Here is a 13,588-nt window from a genome sequence, read left to right on the forward strand (position 1 = left end):
AGCCGAAGAACTTTTAAATGTTTTTACTTTTTTTTAAATATCATTTTTTAATTTTTTAAATATATTTTTTAAATATCATTACTTTTAAATATTTTATTTATTTATATATCTGAAAATCAGCATTCAGCACCTGATTTTTCCACATGACATTTTAAAAAAATGTGCAGGTTCATTATAATTTGCTCTGAATTATTTCTTAAAAATAGTCCCAGTACTTGATTTGTGTTGTAACAAAAATCTTATCAAAGGACAGCCCAAGTCAGATAGGAGTGATTTGCAAATGCTTGATGCAAGAGGTATCTTAATATAAATTAATAAAACAGGGAATGAATATTACATCTTTGCATCTTTGTAGACTACATTAAGCTTCCATAAATTTAGCAGCAATAAGCTTAGAAATAAACAATCCAAAGATATCAAGATATTATCAATTGGTTCAGTTGATAATAGTGCTAAAATGATGACTGTGATATTCTGGTAGTAGATATAATTTTTTATTCTATCTCTTCTTATCTTACAATAGTACATAAAATCAAAATTAGAATCCAATACATTGACAATTAAAGCAATTTAAATAATGAAAAGACTATTACTCTTCTGCCACTATGACATTTAACAGTAAATTCCTCCATTTTGGCTGGAAACAGTTTCAATTTAGCATCCATACCTAATATATGATGATATTAAGAAGAAATACATCATGATCTAAAGATGTCACAGAGAATTTCATTTTAATGTCAGCAACATTGTGAAAGCACCAGCTCTAGTTATCCTGATGTTTGAAAAACATTGGAAACAGGATGGAGCCCTGAAAGGTATCTTATAACTGTTGCTATGTCCTGGAGTACCTTTTTCAAGGACAAACTAGTTAAATGTGCTGAGAGATAAGAAATAGCTGTTTGGAAATAGTATCTCCTTTTTCCATATTATTTAGATAATTGAGAAGTACTGCATGGTTGATGGCACTGAAAATATGCAGGGAGGCCAACAAGGACAGTGCCACTGTCATAAGCATGAGTCAGTTGCCAAGCATCTGGATTTTTATCATGTAATCATGGGGACAGAATAGAACAGAACAGAACAGAACAGAACAGAACAGAACAGAATAGAATAGAATTCTTTATTGGCTAGGTGTGATTGGACACACAAGGAATTTGTCTTGGTACAAATGCTCTCAGTGTACATAAAAGAAAAGATACATTTGTCAAGAAACATAAGGTACAACACTTAACAATAGTCATAGGGTACAATAAGCAATCAAATCATACTAGGAAATAGTCAATATAAATCGTAAGGATACAAGTGACAAAGTTACAGTCATACAGTCACAAGTGGGAGGGGATGGGTGATAAGGAGTGATGAGAAGATTAATAGTAATAGTAGTGAAGACTTTTTAAATAGTTGGATAGTGTTGAGGGAATTATTTGTTTAGTAGAGTGATGGCGCTCGGGATGCTGTAAGTGTGAAAAATGTCATGTCACTTTTTCCCCATGCTGTTGTAACTTTGAACGCTCACTAAATGAACTGTTGTGAATTGAGGACTATCTGTAATCTGCTTCTCCAGAACTATCTATAGTTGAAAAGCCATCACTGTTATGATCTTCTTACCCAATCATCCAACTTTAGAAAAAAAATCAATATTTTTTCTAACTATTGAGACTGTCTCCAAAGGATCCTCTAATGGTCTAATAATTACTGCTTTAACCAATCTCTCAGATTAGGTTAGGTTAGATTAGGTTAGATTAGGTTAGAAGAAAGAAAAAGAAAGAAAGAAAGAAAGAAAGAAAGAGAGAGAGAGAGAGAGAGAGAGAGAGAGAGAGAGAGAGAGAGAGAGAGAGAGAGAGAGAGAGAGAGACTGTAGAGGAAAAGTGATGGCATGCAGCACTGAAGGTCCTGCCCATGTCCTCAGGAGACACAAACAAGTTGAGCCAATTAATTATATTGGAGAATGTTCCGGATATCCCTGTAACTGACTCTGTATCAATGGCCACATCCAGAATGGCTATGAATATGAGAAACTATATTTGTAAAAACCTCATAAAAGTATCTTAACACACCTGGGAAATTCTGTAATCAAACTAGGAGAGGACATGCCAATTCCTCATACACACACAGTTCAACCAACCATGAGCCTGACATTGCAAATACAATATAGGTGCATGTGTATGTGTGTGACTGTTAATGGACTTTTTCACCCATTGCATTGCTTCTGAACACTCACTGACATATCTCTAAACTAACAGGTTGTCTATATAGTTATGGAAGTTGGCAACATGAAATGTTTAGCTGTTTCTTTCATACTTGTTTTAAACATAATTAGATTCCTTATTATGCAGAGTCTTGGTTATTTAAGTCAATTGGCTATATTGATCTACAAGTATTGAACTCTAAAATGCGCACAGAGAAGTTAGCTTGCTTCTTTGCTACCAGTACAATAAGCCTTATTATATACAGATAAAACCATGCACCTTTCATCTCAAAAGATAACAGTCTAAGGATGTAAGCCTCAAAAGTCTCAAGATGGATAGGTGCAGCCTAAGAATTACTCATTATACTACTAATGTCTATTAATGTCAATGCTTGAAAAGATAACAGAGCTGATATTAAATGACTTCAAAGCAGGCCTATAGTTAGACACTCTGTGTTGTTAAAACAACATGAAATGAAAGGGTGCTCAAGACAGGTGATTTAATAATGTGATGAATGATGTATTCTGACAGGGGGAAATAACAATAGCATTAATAAGTGATGTTACTACATTCTTATTTAGCAAAGGACTGTGCTTCACTTTCTACTGCGTAAAAAAAAATCTGTTCCACATTTGACCAATGAATCAAAAATCATGATTAGGCTTAGCTGGTCAACATCAGCAGCTGCCATCACTGTATAAGGTATCTGCTAGTATGAATTCAGTGAAAGAAAAATTCAACAACAGCAGCAATCTGTTCTCATCAAAGAGCACTTCAAGCCACTGATGATGAAAAATTGGAAACATGGTTATAGATGGCTGCAAAATCAGAAACGCTGCTACAAGACATTTTGATGTGTGACTGAATATCTAGATAGTAACCTCTTTGGTATTGTTCTGTGTATCAAGTGAAGAAGATACTCATGATGGCTAACAATAAAACACAAATACAAGTAAAATAATAAGCATTAAAGCCTACACAAACACACACACATGCCAAAACACACCTATGAGGGGTAACAATACCTACCAGATTAAAACTACTTATCAGTAGTTTTTCTAATAAAAAGGAAAACTGGGGTCTCTCCCAAAGATCTGGCAAATTTACATGGAAGAATATTTTTCAAATAGATTAATAAAAAGTCACTTAGACTTTGTAGGTTACAACCACATTTTGAATTGTACCTGAAAATAAACCAACACTAAGAAAAAACTGTTGCACCATGAGACACTTTTCCTACAATCTTTCCTGGTCAATTAAGTATATCTGTTAATAGTTTGATATATAAGCTAAGAAACATTGAATCCTTTGTCTAGACTAGAACATCAATTAGGAGTTTCCATTGCTACATTGTGAGATCACTACTGCATGAAGACAGAACTATTTTTCATGGATTCAGGTCAAATCTGATTCCATAAAAATCCAGCCTCATCTCATCCCAGCAACCCAGGTGAATTACTGATATCAAAAGCTGTTAAGAATTCCAGAAGAATAATCAGAAATATCTTGACCAATATTGTTTACTGTACGGAATGTAACCAGCATGATTCTACCAATATATCCTACAGCTTAGTCTAAAGCCTATCTGAGCTAATATTTTTACAATCATCTGGAGCTAAAGCAATGTTTCTTATTCCAATGCCTTGGAGAAGAATGGCAATTACAGAATGTAGAAAAAGGTAGCCATGCACTTGCATGCTGGTGCCAAGACAGAATAAAGGGGAAGGATTGAAGTATATTATGTTTCATGCTGCAGACACAGTTGCTAAGGAGTCAAGTAGATTGTAACAACATAGTCCAATTCAGTCCTCAATGTCAAAACATATCCAGTTGCCAATTGCAATTCAAATCATGAAGTGCCTGAGTCTCAAATCTTATCCTCTCCTCTACTCTCCCATCCTGTCTACTCCTCCCCTGCCCCATCCTGCCCTGAGATGCCGATAACTTTAAATAGAAAGGTCCCATTGTGTTGCACTGATTGTATAAAACCATATAAAATACATCCCTTGAAAGTATAGAAAGGAATGGGAAGTATAATGAATATTCCTGATATAAACTAGATTTAGTTAATTTTCCTTTTCTTCCATTCTTATCTTACACATTTATTTTGCTTATTTCACCTATGTTTTGCATAACATTGCTTTTACTGAAAGGAAATAAGATGATGGATACATATGTATGTATTTATGTATGCTTTCCCCTCCCCCCCCCAAATAATCGTTTAAAAAAGAGCACAAGATCAGCTCCAATGGTTTTGTTTTCTCTGTCAGCTACTTCTCTAGGATCTCATTTCACTTGTCTTCCACGCTTGTTCAGAAATTTTTATTCTTCTTCTTCTTTGTCTAGTTTAATACATCAAATCTAACTTGAACAAAGATTCAGAATACTTGAATATATCCAAATCTTTTTTCCAATTTTGAATTCCATCATGCCACTCTTCTTCTCTGTATTAATTTCTTAAGCTTAACTGTACTATTTATCTTTTCTAGAGTAACTAGAAGAGTGGATTATTGCTATAAGAAACCAGATTGAAAATCTTGAGTTCTGTATCATTTTAGCAAATATATTTATCAGCAGTGTAGTGAAAATAGAGGAGGAGGAGGAGGAGGAGGAGGAGGAGGAGGAGGAGGAGGAGGAGGAGGAGGAGGAGGAGGAGGAGGAGGAGTTGATCTTGGATGCTTGAGAAGGATTTGACAGCCAAAAATATCAAATCCAGTCACAACTATCTGAAAGACTCTGTGTAAAGATCAAATGATGGTGATTATGATAATAATGCAACAAAGATAACTCAAATGCAGAGCAACTCTGATGAAAACACCCAAGTGTGGGATCTCAATAATTCCTGGATTAACTATCACCTGGGGTGCATTCTGCCCTGAGTTCTACATATCATTTAATTATATTTTATTAATTAAATATTTTAATTGTCAGAATCGTCCAAATATATAAGCCTTTCCATACATATTTATTTTTGAGAGATAAATGGTAACGATGAATAGCTATATGGATTCAAACATTTATTCATGGTATAGGATAGTTAGCACCAACATTTTCCCTCTAACCAAAAGATTATAATTTCCCTAACTTCACAAATTTTTCAAATGTCAGTCTTCAGTTCCCAACTAAGATTATAATCATAATAGCTGATAATAGCTGGCAATGTTATCCTGTTGAAGGCACCATGTTTCTCTATTATGTACTATTAGTTTTTTTTAAAAAAAACTATTTTTACTAACAGACACTTTTTGTTATGTGCTTTGAAAAATGTAAATATTTGTGTAAATGTCAAATTAAAGTTGAAAGAAAACTGATAAAAGCCATTACTCAAGAGGCTTGAGCCTAGTTATGCCAAAGTGCTCAGGCCGGCTGCTCACTACTACAGCAAACAAATAGATACAGGGCAGGTCCCATGCATCTTCCTTTTCTCCATTCATTGTGAGCTATATCTGTGATTTTTCTCTCTTGTTAATTTGTTTACTCTGTACTGTCACGCTTAACAAAAAGATTTGGCAAAATCACCCAAAAAGTAACAAAGATGTACATCTCTCCATTTAAGCAGAAAAATCTTGAACTTATTTAAAAAGAAAAAAATGAGGCTGGAGGCTAAAATAACCACAATTACAAGTAATGACACAGAACTTCAAACTAAACAAACACAGCTGGCTGTGAAGGACATCTGTGGCTACAAAAACTGGCAAAACTGCTGTGTTAGAGCAGCTGCTTGAATGCATGTATAATTAAAAGTGTTTTTGTGTTACAAAGGCTGGCAAAAACCCCGCTATTTTGTTAAAAAAGAAAACACTTTAGGTGTTTTTGTGGAGTACATGCGCATGCTTCTTAAAAATTAGTATGTTTCCTATTTACTGCAGGCTACGTCTTTTATTGTAGACAATTTCATCTCACCTGGGGCTGATGAATACAAAGGTGCACAGGTAAATGTTCAAATGTATCAAACTGTTACATTTCAAAATTAAATCTATTTCAAGATTTAAGAGCCTGTTATTTCACTGCTTTTGCTTTTGTCCTAGATCACTAAGGATTTCTTTTGTTCACAGAAAAGTACAGCAAGTTTAAAAGAGACCAGGAAAGAAGAAAATATCACATCCCACTCTTTTTCAAAAAGTTAAAAGAACCTCAGTTTCTAACTCTCATACTTAACTTAAATGGTCAAGACAAAGGGACAAACTTTTTAATAGCTTCAAAAATTTCCCTTATTGTTATAGTTCTATTCATTAATTGCTTGTGTTTTTCTGTGTTAATTCAGCAAATTTTACTTCTTTAAGTATTGTAGAAAGTTAGCACCCACCCTCCTCCTAGAACCGTGATGGTGAACCTATGGCACGTGTGCCACAAGTGTCACGCAGAGCCATTTGTGCAAGCATGAGAGCCCCAGCCAAACTTACCTGCACTGCGCATACGCGCGCCTCCCAGCTGATTTTCGGCCTATTTTCACCCTCCTGGAGGCTCGGGAGGCCGAAAAACGGGCCTTTCAAAAATACTGCAAGGACCAAAATGGGCCCATTTTCAGCCTCCCAAGGCTACAGAGGCTTCCTTCGAGCCTCTGGGAGGGCGAAAATGGCTTCATATGGGCCAAAAATCAGCTGGGAGGCATGCATATGCACAGTGCAGGTAAGGGGGCAGGGTGGGAGTGGTGCGTGCGCATGTGCAGGGGGGCTGGGTGCATTTCATTGTGGGTGCCAGCAGGCGTGCGTGCACATTATTGGCACACCACAACAAAAAGTTTCGCCATCACTGTCCTAAAAAAAATGAAATATTTTGAGGAATACTTTAAAAGGCAGGATAAAATATTTCTCCTAAAAGAGAAATAAAAATCTTAAGGGAGACAGAAACTCAGAGCTTCAGCTCCCTGCCCCCAGCAGATATTTGGTGCCCATTAAGAAAGCCTGGGGCATCCTATCTACAAGACAAAGGACCTTCAGCTTTAGGGTGATGGGATTAAGACATGACCCTCCAGGACATAATAGGATTAACCTACTAGCAGCAGAGCTCACTAAATTACACAATCTCCTAAGGACATTGCATCAGTCAAACTTCAACCAAGCTTGGCTCAGACAAACTACTAGGATTTGTACATGGCACCATGGGAGCCAATAGAATACATGTTCTTGCACAGGAACAGGAAGCTCAAGTGACTGAAAAACAACAACATATGACATGGATACTAACAGAAAAGAAAGTCTGGGGAAAATACAGATTTTTAAAAGTTAGCATTTTCATGGTAAAACTGTTCACTTACGTGAAATGCCTGTACCATGCATCTCTAAACACAAGTTACTTCCTAAAAATATTTTCTATGTGACTATATAACATTGCGTGATTTATTTTCTAGTGCTTAAAAGGTTTTAATGGATACCAATTCATGAAGCTGTTACAGAAGTGTTATATAAAAGTTAAAGTTTGGAGCCATTTATATTATTGAAACGTTCCTAGTACATATAAACCCAATGTAATATAATCCAGTAAATGTCCAAAGGAAAGTAGTTACTAAAAATTCTTTTTGTGAAACTGCACTTATCCCTGACTAAAAAATAAAGATAATGCATAACAAAGTACAGCATTTAGAACATTTATTTTTAAAATGTAAGATTCCATTTCTAATGGAACATAATTGAAACAAATAAACATTTACACTACTAGTAGACAGCATAAGGAATGACAAGTGAGACTATGAGACATTGGAAATGTTATTAAGAGGAACTACACTGAAAGTAGGATTTGCTGTTCAAGAGCATACATTAAAGAGGACTCCATTATATTTTCTTTTTGGTAATCCTTAGAGAAATACTGAAATTGAACAGGAAGAAATGTAAAGTTCTGAAATGTAAAGAACTCTGAAAGGGCACAACCTGGTTTGGCACTAGCAAATGTGGAATAAATCTGGATGTTAATTACAACTTAAACATGAACCACAATGTGATGCAGCTGTTACAAAGGTAAATGTTCTCTTAGGAAACATTAACAAGAACATTCAGAACAATAAGACAGTGAGAACAATCAACCAGTGAAACAGTTTGCCTTCAGAAGTTTTGGGTGCTTTTAAAAAGAGACTAGTCAACCACTTGTCTTGAATGGTATGGGGTCTCCTGTTTGAGCAGGGTTTTGGACTAGAAAACCTCCAAGATCCTCCCAACTCTGTTACTCTATTATGGAGTCCAGATCATGGGAAGCAATTGTTCTACTGGTCTTTGTTATTTGTTATAGTCACTCACTACAGTGGGTGGTGGTGATGATGGAACACTATCTAGTTCCAAGCAACACAATTGAAAAGGGTAGTGAAAAATTGGAACAAATTCAGAGAACAGTCAAGATGGTAAGGGACTGAAAAATAAGCCCAATGAGTAATAGCTACAGTAAAGCATCTAAGTGTTTAGACTACAGGCTATGGAAAAACATGTTTATTTTCAAATATCAAAAGATTCAAATATCAAATATCAAAATATAGTAGAGTAGGTAGTAGTCATATAGTAGAAGATGTGGACTTATTATCTCTTGCCCCAGAACCCAAATCAAAACTTAAAACTACAAGGGTGTAGATTCAAGCTCAGGAACAACTTTCTGATCCTACTCTATTAATCAGTGGAACAGGATGACAGACTAAGTAGTGAGTTCTTGTTCAAAGAGACTGGATCCTTCAGAGATGCTCTAGTGGATCTTGTATTGGGCAATGGGTTGGATTAGATGTCCTCTAGAGTCTCTTCCATCTCTATGAATCTGAGATTCTATGAAAGTACACTTAAAGCAGAAAAATTGTACCAGAATTTATTTGTATTCTGCCTTTCTTACTTTGACAAATAACTCAAGGTGGTAAACCTATTCAACACACCTTCCTTCTCCTCTTTTCTCCACAACAACCCTGTGAGGTAGGTTGGGCTGAGAGAGAGTGACTCGCTCAAGGTCACCCAGTTAGCTTTCATGGCTAACACTAGAATATATGATCTCCTGCTTTCTAATCTGGTGCCTTACCCACTAGACCAAACTAGCTTTGATATTACTGTAAGTATTTAGCTATCAAACCTGGACAATCCACATCATATTATAATTGAAAGTACAGTATCTCCTTTTAAATCTCCCTTCGTACGTTCACAGTGAACACAACCAGACAAAGTCAAAGCTCTGGCAACAGGGAGATAATTAAAACCTTACTCTCTTAGTATGTTGGGTCTCATGTGTAACAATTTTTAACCAGAGCAAGCTCTGAAAAAAATGGACTTCCCTACTTGTAGTCTATAAAAGTATAACTATTAAAGTGTAAATGTGCTTTTTCAGCATGTCTAACTATCCAGGAAGCAACACCCAATTAGCATCATATTTCATATTTATGCCACTAAGCAAGGTAATAAATTTTTGTTGTTATTCTGTTGGCAATTACTGTTGTGACACATGTTCAGAAGCAATTCTGAGAATATAAAAAACACATCACTGCCAAAGGGCTATCCATTGTTTTCCAGTTATTAAATTCAGATGCTATTTACATATGTGTATGTGTATAAATATTCCTTCTCTCTCTCTCTCTCTCTCTCTCTCTCTCTCCCTCTCTTCCTTCCCTCTCCTTGTGTGCATGTGTGGAGAGAGAGAGAGAGTACATATTAGACATATTAGTTGGGTAAAAACCTAGAAATATTTTCATAAGGAATTATGAGATTATTTTAAATGGATCATCCATATTAATATATGGGAATAATTCTTATTTGAGCACTAGAACATTTATTTTTCTGACTTTTCATTTCAAAGACAAGTGTTTTTGATGAATTTAATCATAAATTGTGAAGTATAATATAGGGAATTATCTGAAATATGGAAACTCCAAGCAAACGATTGTAAGCATGGAGTATCAAACCAGCCTTACTCAGACAACTGTTTAGCATGTCAATTTATTCTGATTCATCATCTTTATAGCATTCTTAGCTTGCAGGAGATATAGCATTCTTAGCTTGCCCACTATTTATACAGAGCATATATAAAATTTAAATATTTTATCTGTTAGAGTTAGACAAAACAGTAGCTTTTCAAAACCATATCTGATACCTGGGAAATATGGTTCCTAACTCAAGTTCACATCCCTTTGTGAAACCTGAAAAAGAACAGGTATGGGGAGAAGGAAAGGCAACTCTAATATTAGGGCAACAAAGCCACTACTTATCCACCCAAATCCTTTTGCTAGTAATTGAGTATCTAAGACATGGAAGTGTTATATTGCATAACTGAATCTGTATACCAATATTCAATGCTTGGATCCTACTTTTAGATAATGTACAGTCTTGTTTCATCTCACCACAATTACATAAAGTAGAAAAGACAGTCTAAGTCAAGGGTGTCAAACTCAAGGCCCGGGGGGCTGGATCTGGTCCATGGGGTGTTTAGATCTGACCCTGGAAATAGCAAAGGACTGGCCCAAGGTGCCTCTGCCAGTGAAAACAGAGCTCAGGAGGGCCACGGGCAGCCCTCCTAAGCTCCGTGTTTGCTGGCAGAGGGTTGCAGGAGACTGTCGCAGCCAAAAATTCGCTGGCAGAGCGCTCAGGCCTCCAAAGGTGCCCCCAACACAAGTGACATTGAACTGGCCATGATCACCCTGGACCCCCAAGGTCAAACAGAACCCTGATGTGGCCCTCAATGAAATCAAGTTTGACACCCCTGCTCTAAGTAAATGACAAATCTCTAGATCAGGGATCCATGACATGTCAGCAACTGGGCCACGCAAACAAGCAAATCCCCATCCGCAGGTGCAGGCAGCATGCAAAACCACACCCCCTCTGGTCTGCGGAAAGACCTTTCTCCACAGAACCGGTCCCTGGTGCCCAAAATGTTGGGGGACATTGCTCTATATGGGATGCTTAACTAGATACCACTGAACAGGGATGCTGTGGAAGCAGATTTCCTGCATTGACAAGAGATTATACTGGAGAACCTTTGAGCTTTTCCTACTCTATTCACATTAATCTGAATGTTTTTAGTGTTTTTATTGTTTTAAATTGTTCTTAGTATTTTTAATTGTAATATAATATGCTTTTAATTGTGAGCCACTCAAAGTCATTGACGGAGATGGGCAGCTACAGAAATTGTATATAAAAATAAGTTAGTAAGTCTTTTTTAAAAATTGAACAAAGATAGTATATTTTACCTGGGATCCCTAAAGTATAGATGTCAGCCCTGGTTAGGGACCCATATAGCAAACAAATCAACTCAAAGAACAGTGACGGAAGTAGATGGATAGCTTAATTAACTCTTCTTGGCTTTTCCAGAGCATATATGGACCTTTTCTCAAAACTAAATGTATAACTTAACATCCTTTGCATTTCCTTGTCAATAGAGCAAGCCTGAAAGTGTCAACTTCAACATCTTTCCTATGCCATTATTTTAAAAACGCTATTATTTGAGGAAGTAAATTCAGGTATTACTGGTTAATATGGGAGGAAAAAAGCCTCAAACATTAAATGATTGAACTTTCAGAAATCTCATCTTCAATTTCGGAGGAAGGGAAAGGGAAGATGCCCCTGGCAGAATTCTTCTATGCGACATTTCATCTACAAGTAAAGTGCCTCCTGCAGATTTTAAAGGTCCAGAAAAAGAACTCTGAAAGAAAATGCTAAGCCTTCAACACCATAGTGCTAGTGGATAGTACTAAAATAAACAGAATGATTTGTTGGTACCAGGAAAAAAGAAGTTAATATTATAGGTATTTTTCAAGATGTGTTTTATTATATTGGGATAATAATAATCTTCCTGACAGTGGACCTGCTGATTTCTGGCATACATCAAGCTTGTCAGAATAACTTTACAACATTGCAAACAGCAGGCATGGTAGACAATAGCAAAACAGAAAGGAAATTTTCTCCCTGTGTAGCAAGTCTTCCCAGTTTTTCTCAAATACCCCAAAATACAGAAGCACAACATGCTATTTTATTGGATCAATAATAAATATATATACTTTTAAGTAACACAGGGGTTAGAATAAGAGACACAATGGAAAGGGGAATATATGTCAATAGAGTAGTGGGAAAGCAGCTGCTATAACTTTATTCTGTGATCCAAAACATAGAGTAGTCTTTTTCAGGCCCAGCTCCCATCCTAGGTATATCCAGCTGATGACCCTCTGCCCTTTTTATGTTAGTGATTTATAGGTGATATGTTAAATTAGTAGTGGCAATAGCCTCAGACAAGGCAATTGGAGGTCTGAGAGACAGAAAACAACTATACTACTGTTATAATCTAGAGTGGCAAGTTCCACCTAATTATCTGATTACAACTGTTCAGTGGTGGTATTCGACCAGTTCTGCCCAGTTCTGGAGAGCCTGTAGTGACGATGAGCAGTGGAGACCGAACCAGTTCTCTTCGCTGCTCTGTGTTTGGCCCACCCACCCGCCTGGGCTCCCATACTCACTTTTATGGCCAGAATTCAAAGCGCAGCTGCTTTGCGAGGCACAGAAAAGCGCCACGCAGCAGCTGCTGCAGTGACCAGCATCGTGCAGGCTTGCAGGAGGCAAGTTAGAATGCCTCTGTGCCTGCGCAAAGCGCGGCCACCAAGCCATGCCCACCGAACCAGTGGCAACTTTAGTTGAATACCACCACTGCTAACTGTTGCATCCATAGATATATAGGATCTTTGGGTCTTGCCTCTGGATGACTACATGGACAAATCCATGAAGTTTTCTTGGCAACATTTTCCAGAAATGGTTGATGAGAGTGATTTGACCAAAGTCATGGTTTCCATGACTGAAGTAAGAATAGAACTTGGATTTCCTCCCTCCTACCCCACTGCCTTAGCTATTAGACCAAACTGGCTCTCTAAAAATATAAATAGTTGAACTGTATCATTAAATGTGAACTCCACTTTCACTGCATGAAAGTAATTCAGGGTTACAGACTGAATTATTGACTAGTCCAGATTTATAAATAATGTGATTAAAGTTACTACCTCTCAAAATGATGTTAATGATGGACATGTAACTATTATGTGAACTTTTTTTCACATAAAGAAAAGTATAACTGCTACAAACTTTTGTAATCTTTCCTTGATTCAGTCATCTGGAGTAATTTTTTTCTTACCAAATGAACTGGACAAGTGGTTATTTAAATCTTCCAGGAATGGTTTGTCTAGAGCCTACAGCTAATCTTTACTTGCTAGAGGCAACTTAAGCAATAGCTATCTACAAACTGTAATGAGGAAAAATGAAAGCTGTAGAACTTTACAAACTGCTTTGTAATTCTAATATAAATAATGCAAACAATGCTGTTGTTAATTCCAATCACATCGTCCAGTTACCGCAACACTGTTGTTACTCTGACCAAGATCTTCTGTTCCAGATTATACAAAATATTGGTAACTAGGCTCAGTCTAACATTTTTTTTGAAAATGGCCAATGGCCATATATGAAGATAGC

At 36.6% G+C, this 13,588-nt stretch overlaps 1 protein-coding gene across 1 annotated transcript in view; it reads right to left on the reverse strand.

The window, feature by feature from the left end:
- Positions 1–13,588, reverse strand: part of STPG2 (sperm tail PG-rich repeat containing 2) — a 200,233-nt gene that overhangs the window by 40,797 nt on the left and 145,848 nt on the right. The gene's annotated exons all lie outside the window — the stretch shown is intronic.

This window comes from Notechis scutatus, chromosome 4 (assembly GCF_049901735.1).
Source record: "Notechis scutatus isolate UNSWTSFEM ecotype Mainland chromosome 4, rNotScu1.2, whole genome shotgun sequence".
In the NCBI taxonomy this organism is placed as follows: Eukaryota; Metazoa; Chordata; class Lepidosauria; order Squamata; family Elapidae; genus Notechis; species Notechis scutatus.